The sequence below is a fragment of the Eleutherodactylus coqui genome, chromosome 11 (genome assembly GCF_035609145.1).
Source record: "Eleutherodactylus coqui strain aEleCoq1 chromosome 11, aEleCoq1.hap1, whole genome shotgun sequence".
In the NCBI taxonomy this organism is placed as follows: Eukaryota; Metazoa; Chordata; class Amphibia; order Anura; family Eleutherodactylidae; genus Eleutherodactylus; species Eleutherodactylus coqui.
In genome coordinates this window covers 4,960,161-4,975,097 of record NC_089847.1, presented here as the reverse complement: position 1 = coordinate 4,975,097, position 14,937 = coordinate 4,960,161, and the positions used below count along the sequence as shown (strand labels likewise).

General features: G+C 52.1%; 1 non-coding gene across 1 annotated transcript; it reads left to right on the top strand.

Moving 5' to 3' along the window:
* Nucleotides 1–672: 672 nt before the first annotated feature.
* Nucleotides 673–779, top strand: LOC136582912 (U6 spliceosomal RNA). The gene has a single exon (XR_010787239.1). It is a non-coding gene; the product is annotated as a U6 spliceosomal RNA (small nuclear RNA).
* The last annotated feature ends 14,158 nt before the right edge of the window (nucleotides 780–14,937 follow it).

Below are 14,937 nucleotides of genomic sequence, written 5' to 3'. Positions count from 1 at the left end.
GCGGTAGAACCCCTCGCGTGGGCCAACACAAGCGTGCAGAAGCGGGGATGCACAGCAGCGGGCGTAGCAGCCAAGTGCTAGAGGCTTGGGCTCCGCGGTCCACTTTTCATGTGTCCCCGGCTTCTTCCGCAGATATTAGGCGAGCCAGCCGTAGCGGCAGGCAACGCGAGGCGATTGCAGCCTGCGGGGCTTCAGACGCACGGAGCCCAGGAAACCGTGGTGTCGCCCACAACAGGGCTCTGGTACGACACACGGCTCAGAGTCCGATGGTTCATAGAGCAAGACCACCCGCCCCCGTTTATCCCTTGGCAAGGCCGGAGGACGACAGAGCGGGTGAGCCAGCATGTGGTAAAGTCTGGGGCACTGCATCGCCCGGTGGTAATGATTTCATGGTAGCGCTAAAGGCGCTGGTTAAGCAGTTTGATAAAAAAGGACTTCCAGTGTCCTATGCTCATCCGGGGAGCCGAGGCTCGCCTGAGGTTGGTTTGTTGGCTCACGCACCCGGGGCTTCATCTGTAGAGGCGAGCGGGACAAGCGAAGAGCTTGGTAAAGATGGTTTGAGGTTTGCGGATTTGCTATTTTGTGGCATGGCCCCGCTGGGTGTGGGCCTCGCGGAGGAAGTGTTGGAAAAAATAAGGAATGGTTGTTATGTCGATATTTGGTCATTACTGTGTGCTCGCTTCGGCAGCACATATACTAAAATTGGAACGATACAGAGAAGATTAGCATGGCCCCTGTGCAAGGATGACACGCAAATTCGTGAAGCGTTCCATAGCTGTTGAGCATGTCGCGGTTGATAAGGAACGTTTTTCGGAACGGGGCAGCGACAAAAAACCCAAAATCGCAAAAACGTTCAGCAATTGGTTGCAAGCTATTCTGACTCTAGCCCACGTTGTTTGCCAGCAGCATCCGCAGAAAGGTCCGGAGCTGCTGGTATACATTAATACCATACACAGCGCCTACAAGCTGCAGGGAGGTTCGGCTTGGTGGCGTTATGATGAGGATTTTCGTCGACGTATTTCCGGAGTGAAGAATGTCAGTTGGGCTACAAAGGCGACTGATGCCTGGATCCAACTGATCCTAGCACAGAAACCTCCCAAAACGTTTTTTCCAGGAACCACCACAGGAGCCAGCACGGGACAGCAGGCACCTGTGGTGCACAAGCCCTCGGGTTCCTGTTTGCCTTTCAATGAAGGACACTGCCGGTTCCTTGCCTCATGCAAATTTCGGCATGAGTGTTCTTTCTGTGGAGGAGTGCATGCAGCGGTACGCTGCTTTAGACGTCAAAAGACAACGACGGTCCCAGCCGTGCCCGCGGCGGGGAACAACCCCAGTGAGCATCCGGTACCTGGATTGGTGGTTCGCCAGGTACCACAGGAAGCAGGAGGCAAATCTGCTTAAAGCGGGTTTTACTTCTGGTTTCGTCATTCCTCACGTCCCGGGTTCGGCCCTTACGCTTAGCCGCAACTTAAAATCGGCGCGCGACAACAAGAGTGTGGTGATGGATAAACTGCTAAAAGAAGTAGATCTTGGTCGCATGGCGGGTCCTTTCAGGGAGCCGCCGTTCGAGAATTTGCGGGTTTCTCCATTGGGTTTGGTCCCGAAGAGGGAAGCTGGCAAGTTCCGGCTTATCCATCACCTGTCTTTCCCAACCGGTGATTCGGTCAACGACGGGATATCTAAAGAACAGGCTGCGGTGTCATATACGTCGTTCGACAGGGCGATAGACCTGGAGCGGCAGGCAGGTCCCGGAGCTCTGCTGGCGAAGGCGGATATTGAATCAGCCTTTCGGCTGCTTCCGGTGCACCCCGATTGTTTCCATCTTTTGGGCTGCCGGGTCGACGGGTTGTATTTTGTGGATATGTGCCTGCCCATGGGCTGCTCCATCTCGTGCTACTATTTCGAGGTCTTTAGTTCCTTTTTGGAATGGATGTTGAGATTCGAGACGGGCATCTCATCGGCACTTCACTATCTAGACGATTTTCTGTTTGTTGGACCGTCGGGGTAAGAGGTATGCGGTTTTCTACTCTCGTCATTTCAGGCCCTGATGGAGAAGGCGGGCGTCCCGCTGTCGCGGGAAAAAACGGTCGGTCCTTCGTCGTGCCTCACCTTCTTAGGCATAGAGATAGACTCTAGCGAAATGGTTTTTCGGCTGCCGGAGGATAAAGTGGCGAGGTTGCGGCAAGCGGTAGAAATGGTTGGCAGTTCGCGGAAAGCCACACTGCACCAGTTTCAAGTGTTGACGGGTTTGCTGAACTTCGCTTGTCGGGTCATTCCCATGGGCCGCCCGTTCGCTAGGCGTCTATCGCTGGCAACGACGGGGGTTAGAGAAAAACATCATTTCGTCAGAGTGACGAAAGGTATCCGGGCGGACCTACACGTATGGCAGATTTTTCTCCAGACTTTTAACGGTCAGGTTATTTGCCAATCGGCGGAAGTAACGAACGAGAAGCTGTCCCTTTTTGCAGATGCATCGGGTGTTTGTGGTTTTGGAGTCATACTGGAGAAAGTTGGTGTAACGCTCCATGGCCGGCGGAGTGGGTGTCCAGACGGTGGGTGAAGAACATTGCGCTATTGGAAATTTTCCCCTTGATGGTGGCCATGGAGATATGGGGAGCGAGATTGGAGAACAAAAACATCTGTTTTTGGTCTGATAATCAGACGGTGGTCAGAGCTGTGAACAAGCAGTCTTCTTCATCTTTATTGGTCTTGGCGGTGCTTCGCCATTTGGTTTTAAGATGTTTGCAGTTTAACGTGAAATTGAAGGCAAGACACGTGCCGGGTATCCTTAATAGAACTGCTGACGCTCTTTCTCGTTTCCAGATGGAGAGCTTCAGGGAGTTGCACCCGACGGCGGACGTCGAGGGGGTACGTTGCCCGGCTTTCTTGTGGGAGATAGTAGAAGAGAGCTCCTAATGCTGATTCGCAACTCAGTGGCAGAATCAACATGGAAGCGGTATAATAATATTTGGGGAACATGGATAGCGGCAGCAGGGGGTCAATTTCCCGATGGAGAACAGGCCAGAGTAGTGACGCTAGATATGTTAACGGACCTGCGAAAACGGGGCGCGTCGGCGGACGCGGCACGGAAGCATCTGACGGCTATAGGCTTTTTGCTCAAACTTCATGGCGCACGCGATTTAACCAAAGATTTCGTCTTTGGGCAGATAGTCAAGGGCTGGAAGAAGGAGAAGTCGTCTAGAGACGGCAGACGGTCTATAACCTTTGAATTATTGGGAGCAATGCTGGAAGCGTTGGGCTTGGTCTGCAGTAACGACCAGGAGGTGGCGTTGTTTCGGGCAGCTTTTTCGTTGGCTTTTTTCGCGGCGCTGCGGCTGGGGGAGCTAGTATCCCCCAGCAGGAGGAGACAGGGTGGGCTGCTTTTTGCAGACGTCCTCTTCGGCGAACAGGACGTAAAACTCTGCATCAGAAAGTCCAAAACGGATGTCTATGGCTGCGTATAGCAGCTATAGGATCCGGATGGTGCCCAGTAGCCCTGCTTAGAGGCTTTATGAAAACGCACAGAGGATCGGGTCCTCTGTTAGCGCATGCGTCAGGCTCTCCGTTAACGAAATTTCAGTTCTGGGCAGTCATGCGCGCATGCCTGGCTAAGCTAGGCTTCAAGCCAAGCGATTTCGGCACGCATTCTTTTAGAATTGGCGCAGCGACGTCAGCTTTTGCTTGCGGCCTAAAAGGGGAAGAGGTAAAGAGGGTGAGTCGGTGGAGGTCGGAGGCCTACAGGTCTTATGTTCGACCGGATCTGAGGGTGCTGTAATAACTCCCGAGTAAATAATTTTGGTTTGGTGTGTTTGGTGCTTTCTTTTGTTTTCCTTTACAGAATCAGGCTGGACGTTTTGGTTGGTCGGCCATTCCTATATATATTGGGCCTAGAAAAGAGCGCGGGCAAGGCCCGTGGGTGCGAACCTTGGATTACAAGAAGCACAAGTGCGATGGCACGGGTTAGGGGTTTACAATGGGCCAGGCTGCTCCACGAAATCCTGTGTATCAGCAGATGGTCTCCGGAGAAGGTGATTTTAGTTATTCATGCCGGAGGGAATGATTTAGGAAGAATGAAGGTAGCGGAGCTAACGGCATTAAAGAAGGAGGATATGGTTCGTTTTAAGAAGTTTTTTAAAAATGTTATACTAGTTTGGTCAGATATCGTTGCGAGAAGATTTTGGAAAGAAGCGAGGGACGCGGAAGCGATTGAGAGGGTGAGGAGAAGCATTAATTTTAAAATGTCGAAATTTGTTAGATGGTTAGGTGGGGTAGCAGTGAGGCACTGGGAGTTGGAGAGGAGGGAGCCAGGGATGATGAGGTGCGACGGGGTGCACCTCAGTGATATTGGAATGGACACATTCCTTTCAGGACTTCAGGATGGGGTGGAGGCGGCTCTGTCGCTGGCATGTGGGGGGCGGAGTACAGCGTAAAGTTACGCTGCATCCTTCGTGGCGGTAGTTGAACTTTCCATGCCAGCTGGGGAAGGAAGGCGTTTACAGGCCGTTCAGGGGCCTTCTCACGTCTGGTTACTATTCCTGAACTTTAACATGTTTACAAGAACGTTTTAGGCATGGGAAGATATAGGAATAAAAGTTAATAATGTTTGGTTTATAAAAGTTAATAAAGCTGTGGCCTTCCCCCAAAATTAATGCCAGCAAGGTATGTTGTGTCTTTATTATTATTATTATTATTATTATTATTATTATGGTTATCATTATGGTTCGGAGCAAGTTAAGGTAAGGGGTAGTCCCCCCAGTCAGGGTGTACATCACATTGGGGCACATTTATAAAAAGACTTTTGTACTAACCCTAAGATGTCTTTCTCGTCTCGTCCATTGGGCGGCACAGCTTTGATCCAGGATGTTCCAGAGCAGCCCCTTGGGGGTGGGAAGGTATATCAGGATGCATGCAGGTAGTGTAAGTCGGCTATCCAGTTGTCCACTCCTGGTATTTGCACCGCTGAGTGTACCCGCAACCTAAGATTTTCACCACTTCTGCCATGGTCCTCATGCTGTGGGTTCTGCCTTGGTGGTTTATGTACACGATGGTTGCACATTGTCGGTTTGAACCCGAACTGGGCCGCCCATCAGCTGGGGGGCAAAATGATGAAGCGACCGGAGAATCGCCCAAAGTTCCAACACATTTAACTGGCAGAGCGGGTTCTTGCACCCTGTACTGAGATTCTGCAACATGACTCCCCACCCCAAAAGCCTGGCATCCGTGGGGAGTACCTGCCAATGAAGGGTCAGAAAGGAGCGCCCTAGCTGGATCTGTGGGGAGTTCAGCCGCTAACGAAGTGAGCGCTGCGGTTTCAGAGGTGCTTGGATCTACAATCCAAGGAACTCATGGACTTGGCCCACTTGAACCACTGAAGAGGCTGAGCATGAAATTGGCCAAACGGGGGGCGTGGCCAGCGACCAAGATGGACGGTCGCGTGTGAGTGAAGCTCCCCAGGAGATCTAAATATCCTGAGTTTATCCTGGTCTCACTTCCTAAACTTGCTCACCGGACAAGCTGAGTACCTCTTGCTGATCCTGCTGCAGTGGCTGGCCCGAATTGAGAAGCCCACCTCCCTCCTGAGCGACCTGCATCAGACGAGCGCTGAGCCAACACCCCTACATTGCCGCCTACAACCCTGAGCCTGTGACCGGCGCCCGACAAGCCCCGCTGGGTTCCAGCTAAGTGCAGCTCCTTACCTATATAGGCGCTTCATCTCCCGCCAGAAGACCTGCGCCAGCGAGCGGGAGCCGGTCCGCGCTCCAACACCCCTTCACTGCCATCTATAGTCCTGAGCCTGAGGCCGAGCCGGGCGCATCCAGCTGGACCTCCGCTGTGCACCGCTCCCTGCCTCTGCTGGCGCGCAGTGAGTGTTCTGCCTTTCGCCTGACCTCTGGACCGGCAGATAGGGCTGTTCGGATTATGACTGTTGCACCTGCTCAGAAGACCCGGACGCACGGAGACCCCCCAGCGGGAACCGCAGCTCAGAGATCCGGACGACGCACCTCCAGAGACCCCCTGGCTGAGCGAGGAGAGACGGGACTGGACTCTGACCCCAACAGGAGCCAGCAACAAGTAAGCCATCTGACGGGGGAATTGGGCAAAGACTGAAAAATCCTGAATAAGCCCCACATACACATCGGGGTAATCCCCCCTCCCCCTGATACCGGCTGCCATTTCGTGGCCACGATTAGGAGCAGAGACTGCTACTGCTGACCCTCCATAAGGTGGCAGCATACCCAGTGGCACCTCATTCACTCTGCTACCTTAGCCTGAGAAGCTCCCCTGCCCCGACTGACTCAGCTAGGACCCGCAACATTGGCTTCATAAATAGCCTGCACCCTATACAGCCCCCATAGCAGAGGACATAGGGTAACATTGAATCGCCCTTACTTTTCTGTTATACCGCGGAGGAACAAGTCTGACGTTACCCATCTTAAAAGTTGATCTGAGTCTCTACTCTATACCCCAGTTTAACCTTCAAAACCTATAAGGAGCAATACGGACAGTCCTAAAAGTCAAACGGGGGTAACATAGTAACGCTAGTGTGTATCCCGCTAACAGCCCTTATCACACAACCATTTACCATGAGTACTCCAGCTAAAGGCTGCACCGCTGCGGAGAAATTGAAAGAATTCTCTCGCGCCGAGGGGACTGATCATACACCGCGCTCGTCCCGGTCTGTACAGGACAGAGACAATGAAACCGACTCGGGGCAAACCTCAGAACCTACAATGCGCCAACTACTAGAAGCAATAAAGACCCGCAAATCCTCTCTTATCGGGAAAATAGATGACGTTAAATCAGATGTCACTTTATTAAGACAAGACTTACAGAACATACGGGGCAGGATTCACGAAATGGAAGATCGAATCTCTAGTGTAGAAGACATCCTACACCCGCTCCCAAAGGCGGTCCAGAAAGCCGTGAGACAGGCAGAATTTTGTCAATCTAAAGCAGACGACTTGGAAAACCGTCTACGCCGCAATGACTTACGCATAATAGGTCTCCCGGAGAGAGTAGAGGGCTCTTAACCAGAATTGTTCACAGAAAACTGGCTTAAGTCTACGTTAGGCGACGACATCTTCTCTGCCTCCTTCACGGTAGAAAGAGCCCACCGTGTCCCGACTAAATTGCCGCCACCGGGCGCCCCGCCGCGTCCGTTTCTGGCAAGAATCCTGAACTGGAGGGACCGAGACGCAGCATTGCGTCAGGCCAGACTGAAAGGCCCCCTTAAATATAATAACTCGGTGATCTCTATTTTACCTGATTTTTCTGCAGAAACAGAAAGCCTCCTATATGGACATTAAGAAGAAGCTTGGGGACAGAGGCATTCCATATCCCATGGCATACCCAGCTCGCCTACGGATTGTAGAAAATGATAAAGTTATCTTTCTACACTCCCCTGCTGAAGCCACGGAGTGGCTCCGCATGCATCCTGTATCATCCGATGCTGAATAGCCCTGTGCAGCGATTTATGATCATGTAAATCCTCTAAAGAGCATCTGGGCACATGATCCATTGGCCTATAGGAGATACTATAAAGGGTTAAATTGTGGAGCTTTGTCCCTCCTCTAGTTTCATGCTAATCCCGAATTAAGGACCTGTGACCGGGCAACCGCCGTAGCGGTAATGGCCCACGACTTGATGTCTGGAATTAATCCCCTATAGGCCAGTGGAATATCCCCTACTCGCAACAACAGCTACTCTCAACCAGATTGTAGCTTATCTCTTTCTTAGACACCCGCGATACATTCGTGTTAGCCGGAATGTCAACTGTTAATTGTTCAAGCTGTTATAAAAGTGTTTTAGTTAAGTTACAAGTAAGTCTGTGCTGGAATAATCCCCCCCCCCCCCCTCAATACAAAAAATATACCCTCTTATTTGAAACACCCAATAAAGCCACATGTCATGATATTTCCCAACGCCATTGACCTGCTTTAGCTGGAACGTGAGAGGCCTGGGCACCGCTAACAAGCGTAAGGCAGTCTTCTCTTACATTAAACAATTTAACCCTCACATCGTGGGCCTGCAGGAGACTCACCTCACTATAGATAAAGCTGACTCTCTCAAAAAACCGTGGGTGCCGTGGACATGTCACTCCTTTCATACTTCTCTCTCCAGAGGGGTTTCACTTCTTATCCACAAACCACTAAGATGGAACCCCATAACTATCAAAAGAGACCCCGACGTCAGATTCGTATTTGTATATGCCGAAATCGACTCTAAACCCTACGTCATTCTATGCATATACAACCCACCTCACAATAACCTTCACCTTATACAGGCAGCAATAACATTCGCTCATCAGTTCCCCTCGGCATACGTCATCTGCATGGGCGACTTTAAATCGGGTAATGAACCCAACAAAAGATAGATTCCATCCGTCCCCCGGACCCCACACTACAGATAGCTCCTCTATGCAGCAACTCTTCGAAAGTGTAGGCTGGGTAGACCTCTGGCGCTCGAGACACCCCGATACCCTCGAATACACTTGCCACTCCACAGGCCATAATACGCTGTCAAGAATCGACTATATGTTATCCTCCTCAGCGATGGCACTTTATATCTCTGACATAACCCACTGCCCGCGAGGCATATCTGGTCATAGCCCAATATTGCTAACTCTTTAATTCCCCAGCCTCAAGTTCGTCCCTACTTGGAAAATACATCCATTCTGGCTCAAACTCCTAAAATCTAATGACCAAACGCCAATCCACATATCAATGTTTCTAGAGGCTCACGACGGTAACACTCACTATGCCCTGAAATGGGATACCGTTAAGGCAGACCTTAGAGGATGTCTCAAAGCAGCTATTTCTTGCATAAAAAAATCAACATCCCAAATTGACAAAGAGCTCGAGATCCAAACATCAGAAGCCGAAAAAATATATATCTCCAACCCTACAGACTCCAATAGAGCAAATTGGCTTGGCCAAACCCGTCTTTATAAGCATCAAATATACATAAAAACTAAACGAAAACTATTCTTTATGAAACAGCACTACTTTGAACTAGGCAACCAATCCAGCCATCTACTGGCAAACCTGATTAAACGGGAAAACCAAGCCAACACCATCCTGAAAATCAAAACTATGCAGGGCACAGAACTCACAGACGCACAATCTATAACTGCCCGCTTCAAGGAGGATTACGCAGACCTCTATAAATCCTCCTCAGACAAATCTTCCCTTGATATCCTTAACTACTTACAAGACCTAATATTCCCAACACTCTCCGCCGAACAAGTAGAACTTCTAGAAGCCTCAATTACAGCAGAGGAAATCCAGTTCACTATTAATGACATGGCACTTAATAAGTCCGCCGGCCCCGATGGCCTCCCGATAGAAATATATCGGAAATACAGGGACCAACTAATCCCACTCCTACACGAAACCCTACACCAGGCCCTATTAGGAAAATCCCTTCCTCCTTCCCTATATGAAGCGTCAATCATAGTTATATTAAAACCCGACAAAGACCCAACTACCACCCTGTTTCACTAGTAAATGCGGACTATAAAATCCTAACCAAAATTCTGGCCACCAGACTGAACCAAGTATTTTTATCCATCATACACCCCGATCAGACAGGCTTCATGCCAGGGAAGTCCACCACGATCAATATTCGCAAGGTACAAACGGCCATTTAACTAGGCAGACAATACAACATGCCCTGGGCTCTCGTGTCACTGGACATGAAAAAAGCCTTTGACTCCCTGGAGTGGAACTTCTTAGAGGCCTGTCTAACCCGTTTCGGATTCGGCCCCATATTCAGACAATGGATTAAAATGATATAAGTCCCCAAAGGCCAACGTGATAGTAAATGGCGTCCCCTCGGCTAATTTTCCGCACACGAAAGGCACCCGTCAAGGATGCCCCTTATCCCCAGCTCTGTTTGCCATAGCCATAGAAGCCTTGGCGATCCTCGACTACTGTGACGGGCATTAAATGGGGGGGACTCGAGAGCAAAGTGAGCCTGTATGCAGACGACACCATTCTTTTTCCGTCAAACCCCAACACCTCCTTCCCACAGGCTATGTCCCATATAGACAAATTTTCTCAATTCTCCGGACTACACATAAATTGGACTAAATCTACAATTATATACATGGACCTTAACCCTAAAATCGACCCCTGCGTTACTAGATATGACCTGGCAGTAGTCTCTAGATTTAGATATTTGGGAATAATTATGTCATGTGACTATCATGATGCTATAGAGGACAATATCATTCCTCTACAAGAAACCCTAAGACATAAATTTAAGAAATGGGCTAAACTGCAGTTATCAGTTGCGGGCCGTATAAACCTGGTCAAAATGGCTATCCAGCCTAAATGCCTATACATACTACAGCATATGCCACTACATGTCCCAAAATGGTTCTTTCAATCTTTTATCTCCCTTATTACATCATTTATATGGAACTCCACTCGTTCTAAATCGAGTCTTGCATCGCTGCAAAGGCCGAAAGATCGAGCCGGAATGGCCCTCCCAGACCTCCGGTTGTATTACCTCGCAGGATAGCTGCAGAATATCCAGCCGTGGTTCCTAAGCCAGGAGATGCCCACCGCAGATCAATATTTGGCGAAGCAAGTAACGGGAAATAATCTACTAAACAATTTAGAATTTCCAAAATGCACCAACCCATCTGAAACTTTAGCACTACATAGGCTGGCGCTTAGTGTCTGGAGGGAAGTCAAATCACTCCAAAGGTTCCGAGATGTGATGTCGGACCTTCCCCTTTGGGATAACCCCAGCCTAACAGCCTTACTCTCCATTCCAGATACTCAATATTGGACCAACCTCGGAGTCACCACACTAGGAGATATATACAATGATGGAGTGTTCCCTATGTTTACCCATCTGTGTGAACAGCTCCAAACTCCACACTTGCAATTATTCAGATTCTTTCAATTGAGACACGCACTAAACACCCAATTCCCCCTGAGCTCTACCCAAATTTCAAAGTTCCCTACAATTGGTATTCTAAGATCACAGGGCCCCAAAGGTTTGATCTCAACACTATATACACATCTACTCTCAGCAAAACTAAGCTTCAACCCACTTCCCGTCTTCGACAAATGGAAACTTTGCATTCCATCCTTAACACTTGTAGAGTGGGCAGAAGTAGAGGAGGCCCATTTGTCGGTCTGTCCCGCTATAAACAATAAATTGATCCAACTATACATCATCCATCAATCATACCTCACTTCTAGCTGCTTATTTAAAATAGGAAACACTCACTCAAACTCTTGCCACAGATGTCGCCACCTGACGCGAACTTTTGGCATTTGATTTGGAACTGCTCACTTATCAAGGCCTTCCGGTCCAACGCAATCTCCCGTATAAATCAGCTTCTAGTATCCCCCTACAACATAAATTTAGACCCAAAAATAATCCTATTTGGACTACTGGAAGAAGAGCTATGGCCAAAGCATATCTCCATATTTCTTAAAGAAGCACCTTTCTTAGCACGTAAAGTGGTGGCCAAGAACTGGATGGCTACAGAACCACCCTCGATTACGCAATGCATCCAGCTAGTAAAGTCTCTAATAAGCACCAGAGGATCTGCGGCCCGTGGTTAGAGGCCTACTCCATGCTACCTACAAAATAAACAGAGCTTCAGTAGAAATGATACTCCCAGCACCGACTGCTTCAGTTTAATCGGTTTTGTTTTATTTTATATTCTGGATACAAACAATATAGAGAGTTTCTACCGTATCAAAATCAGAGGATACAGTTCATGGAAATAAAGTCTAGCTGTAATTGCTAATTTTTCTTAAAAACAACACTTATGTTCACCCATTTTGTACTGAGCATTAATGTATAATTTACTATGTCGTATGACTCATTCCTGATAACCTTTTATCCTTATTTTCTGTACCGTACAAACTTATGTGACAAATAAAGCGCAGTTAAAAAAGAAATTGGCCAAAGGGAAGCGCCTCAAAAGAGGAAAACCATCAGTCCCAGCACCCTGATGCAGAGGCGACGGACCAGGATTCTGTGTTTGTAGAGAGCGTACCGGCCGCTGGAGGTGAATCAGCTTCCCTGGTGGCAACAACACCGGACCTGAACCTATCAGTATTTGCTCTTTTTTGCAATCACATTACCATGTGAGGAGCCGAGATGCAGCAGGACAAGAGTCAGAGGTCACAGCCCCTCCGGATACTCCAGTGCCGTACAGCACATTGGAGGAGGAGGAGGGAGGGGAAAGAGAAGGAGGAGGAGGGAGGGGAAAGAGAAGGAGGAGGAGGGAGGGGAAAGAGAAGGAGGAGAGGGAGGGAAAGAGAAGGAGGAGGAGGGAGGGGAAAGAGAAGGAGGAGGAGGGAGGGGAAAGAGAAGGAGGAGGAGGGAGGGGAAGAGAAGGAGGAAGAGGGAGGGGAAAGAGAAGGAGGAAGAGGGAGGGGAAAGAGAAGGAGGAAGAGAAGAGAAGGAAAAGAAGGAGGAGGAGAAGAGGAGGAGGGGAGAGGGGAGGAGGAGGAGGGGGAGGGGAGGAGGGGGAGGGGAGAGGGGAGAGGGGAGGAGGGGAGAGGAGGAGGGGAAGAAAGGGAGGCAAGAGGAGGAAGAGGGAAAGAGGGGAAAGAGGGGAAGAGGGGAAGGAGAGAGGGGGAGGGGAGGAGGGGGAGGGGAGGAGGGGAGAAAGGGAAGGCAAGAGGAGGAAGAGGGGAAAGAGGGGAAAGAGGGGAAAGAGGGGGAAGAGGGGGAAGAGGGGAAGGAGAGAGGGGGAGGGGAGGAGGGGGAGGGGAGAGGGGAAGAGGGGGAGGGGAAGAGGCGAAGAGGCGAAGAGGGGGAAGAGGGGGAGAGGGGGAAGAGGGGGGAAGAGGGGGGAAGAGAGGGAAGAGGGGGGAAGAGAGGGAAGAGGGGGGAAGAGAGGGAAGAGGGGGGAAGAGGGGGAGAGGGGGAGAGGGGGAGAGGGGGAGGGGAAGAGGGGAAGAGGGGGAGGAGAGAGGGAAAGAGGGGAAGAGGGGAAGAGGGGGAGGGGAAGAGGAGGAGGGGAGGAGGGGAGGGGAGGAGGGGGAGGGAAGAGGGGAAGAGGAGGAGGGGAGGATGAGGAGGGAAGAGGAGGAGGGGAGGATGGGAGGGAAGAGGGGAAGAGGAGGAGGGAAGAGGGGAAGAGGAGGAGGGGAGGATGGGGAGGGAAGAGGGGAAGAGGAGGAGGGGGAGGGAAGAGGGGAGGAGGGGGAGGGAAGAGGGGAAGAGGGGGAGGAGAGAGGGGAAGAGGGGAAGGAGAGAGGGGAAGAGGGGAAGAGGGGAAGGAGAGGGGGGAAGAGGGGGGAAGAGGGGGAAGAGGGGGAAGAGGGGGAAGGGGAGAGGGGAGGAGGGGGAGGGGAGAGGGGAGGAGGGGGGGGAGGAGGAAGAGGGGAAGAGGGGGAGGAGAGAGGGGAAGAGGGGAAGGAGAGAGGGGAAGAGGGGAAGGAGAGGGGGGAAGAGGGGGAAGAGGGGGAAGAGGGGTAGGGGAGAGGGGAGGAGGGGAGGGAGAGCGGAGGAGGGGGAGGGGAGAGGGGAGGAGGAAGAGGGGGAGGAGAGAGGGGAAGAGGGGAAGGAGAGAGGGGAAGGAGAGAGGGGAAGAGGGGAAGGAGAGAGGGGAGAGGGGAAGGAGAGAGGGGGAGGGAAGGAGAGAGGGGAAGATGGGAAGGAGAGAGGGGAAGAGGGGAAGGAGAGAGGGAAAAAGGGGAAGGAGAGAGGGAAAAAGGGAAGGAGAGAGGGAAAAAGGGGAAGGAGAGAGGGGAAGAGGGGAAGGAGAGAGGGAAGAGGGGAAGAGGGGAAGGAGAGAGGGGAAGAGGGGAAGGAGAGAGGGGAAGAGGGGAAGGAGAGAGGGGAAGAGGGGAAGGAGAGAGGGGAAGAGGGGAAGGAGAGAGGGGAAGAGGGGAAGAGGAGGGGAGAAGGGAAGGAGGAGGGGAGAGGGGAAGAGGAGGAGGGAGGAGGGGAGGAAGAGGGAGAGGGAAGAGGCGAAGAGGGGGAGGGGAGAGGGAAGAGGGGGAGGGGAGAGGGGAAGAGGGGGAGGGGGAGGGAAGAGGGGGAGGGAGGAAGGAAGAGGGGGAGGGAGAGGGGACGAGGGGAAGAGGGGGAGAAGAGAGGGAAGAGGGGGAAGAGGGGGAGGAAAGAGGGGAAGAGGGGAAGAGGGGGAGGAGAGAGGGGAAGAGGGGGAGGGGAAGAGGAGGAGGGGAGGAGGGGGAGGGAAGAGGGGAAGAGGAGGAGGGGAGGGAAGAGGGGAAGAGGAGGAGGGGAGGAGGGGGAGGGAAGAGGAGAAGAGGAGGAGGGGAGGGAAGAGGGGAAGAGGAGGAGGGGAGGAGGGGGAGGGAAGAGGAGGAGGGGAGGAGGGGGAGGGAAGAGGGGGAGGAGGGGGGGGAAGAAGGGAAGAGGGGAGGAGAGAGGGGAAGAGGGGGAGGAGAGAGGGGAAGAGGGGGAGGAGAGAGGGAAGAGGGGGAGGAGAGAGGGAGAGGGGAAAGAGGGGGAGAGAGAGGGGAAGAGGGGAGGAGGGGAAGAGGGGAAGAGGGGAGGGAGGGAGAGAGGGGAGAGGGGAGGAGAGAGGGGAAGAGGGGAGGAGAGGGGAGGAGGGGAAGAGGGGAGGAGAGAGGGGAGAGGAGGAGAGAGGGGGAGGAGAGAGGGGAAGAGGGGGAGGAGAGAGGGGATGAGGGGGAGGAGAGAGGGGAAGAGGGGAGGAGAGAGGGAAGAGGGGGAGGAGAGGGGAAGAGGGGAGGACAGAGGGGAAGAGGGGAAGGAGAGAGGGGAGAGGGGAGAGAGAGGGGAAGAGGGGGAGGAGAGAGGGGAAGAGGGGAGGAGGGAAGAGGGGGAGGAGAGAGGGGAAGAGGGGAAGAGGGGGATGAGAGAGGGGAAGAGGGGATGAGAGAGGGAAGAGGGGAGAGGAGAGAGGGGAGAGGGGGGGAAGAGAGAGGGAGGGAGAGAGGAGGAGAGGAGAGGAGGGAAGAGGAG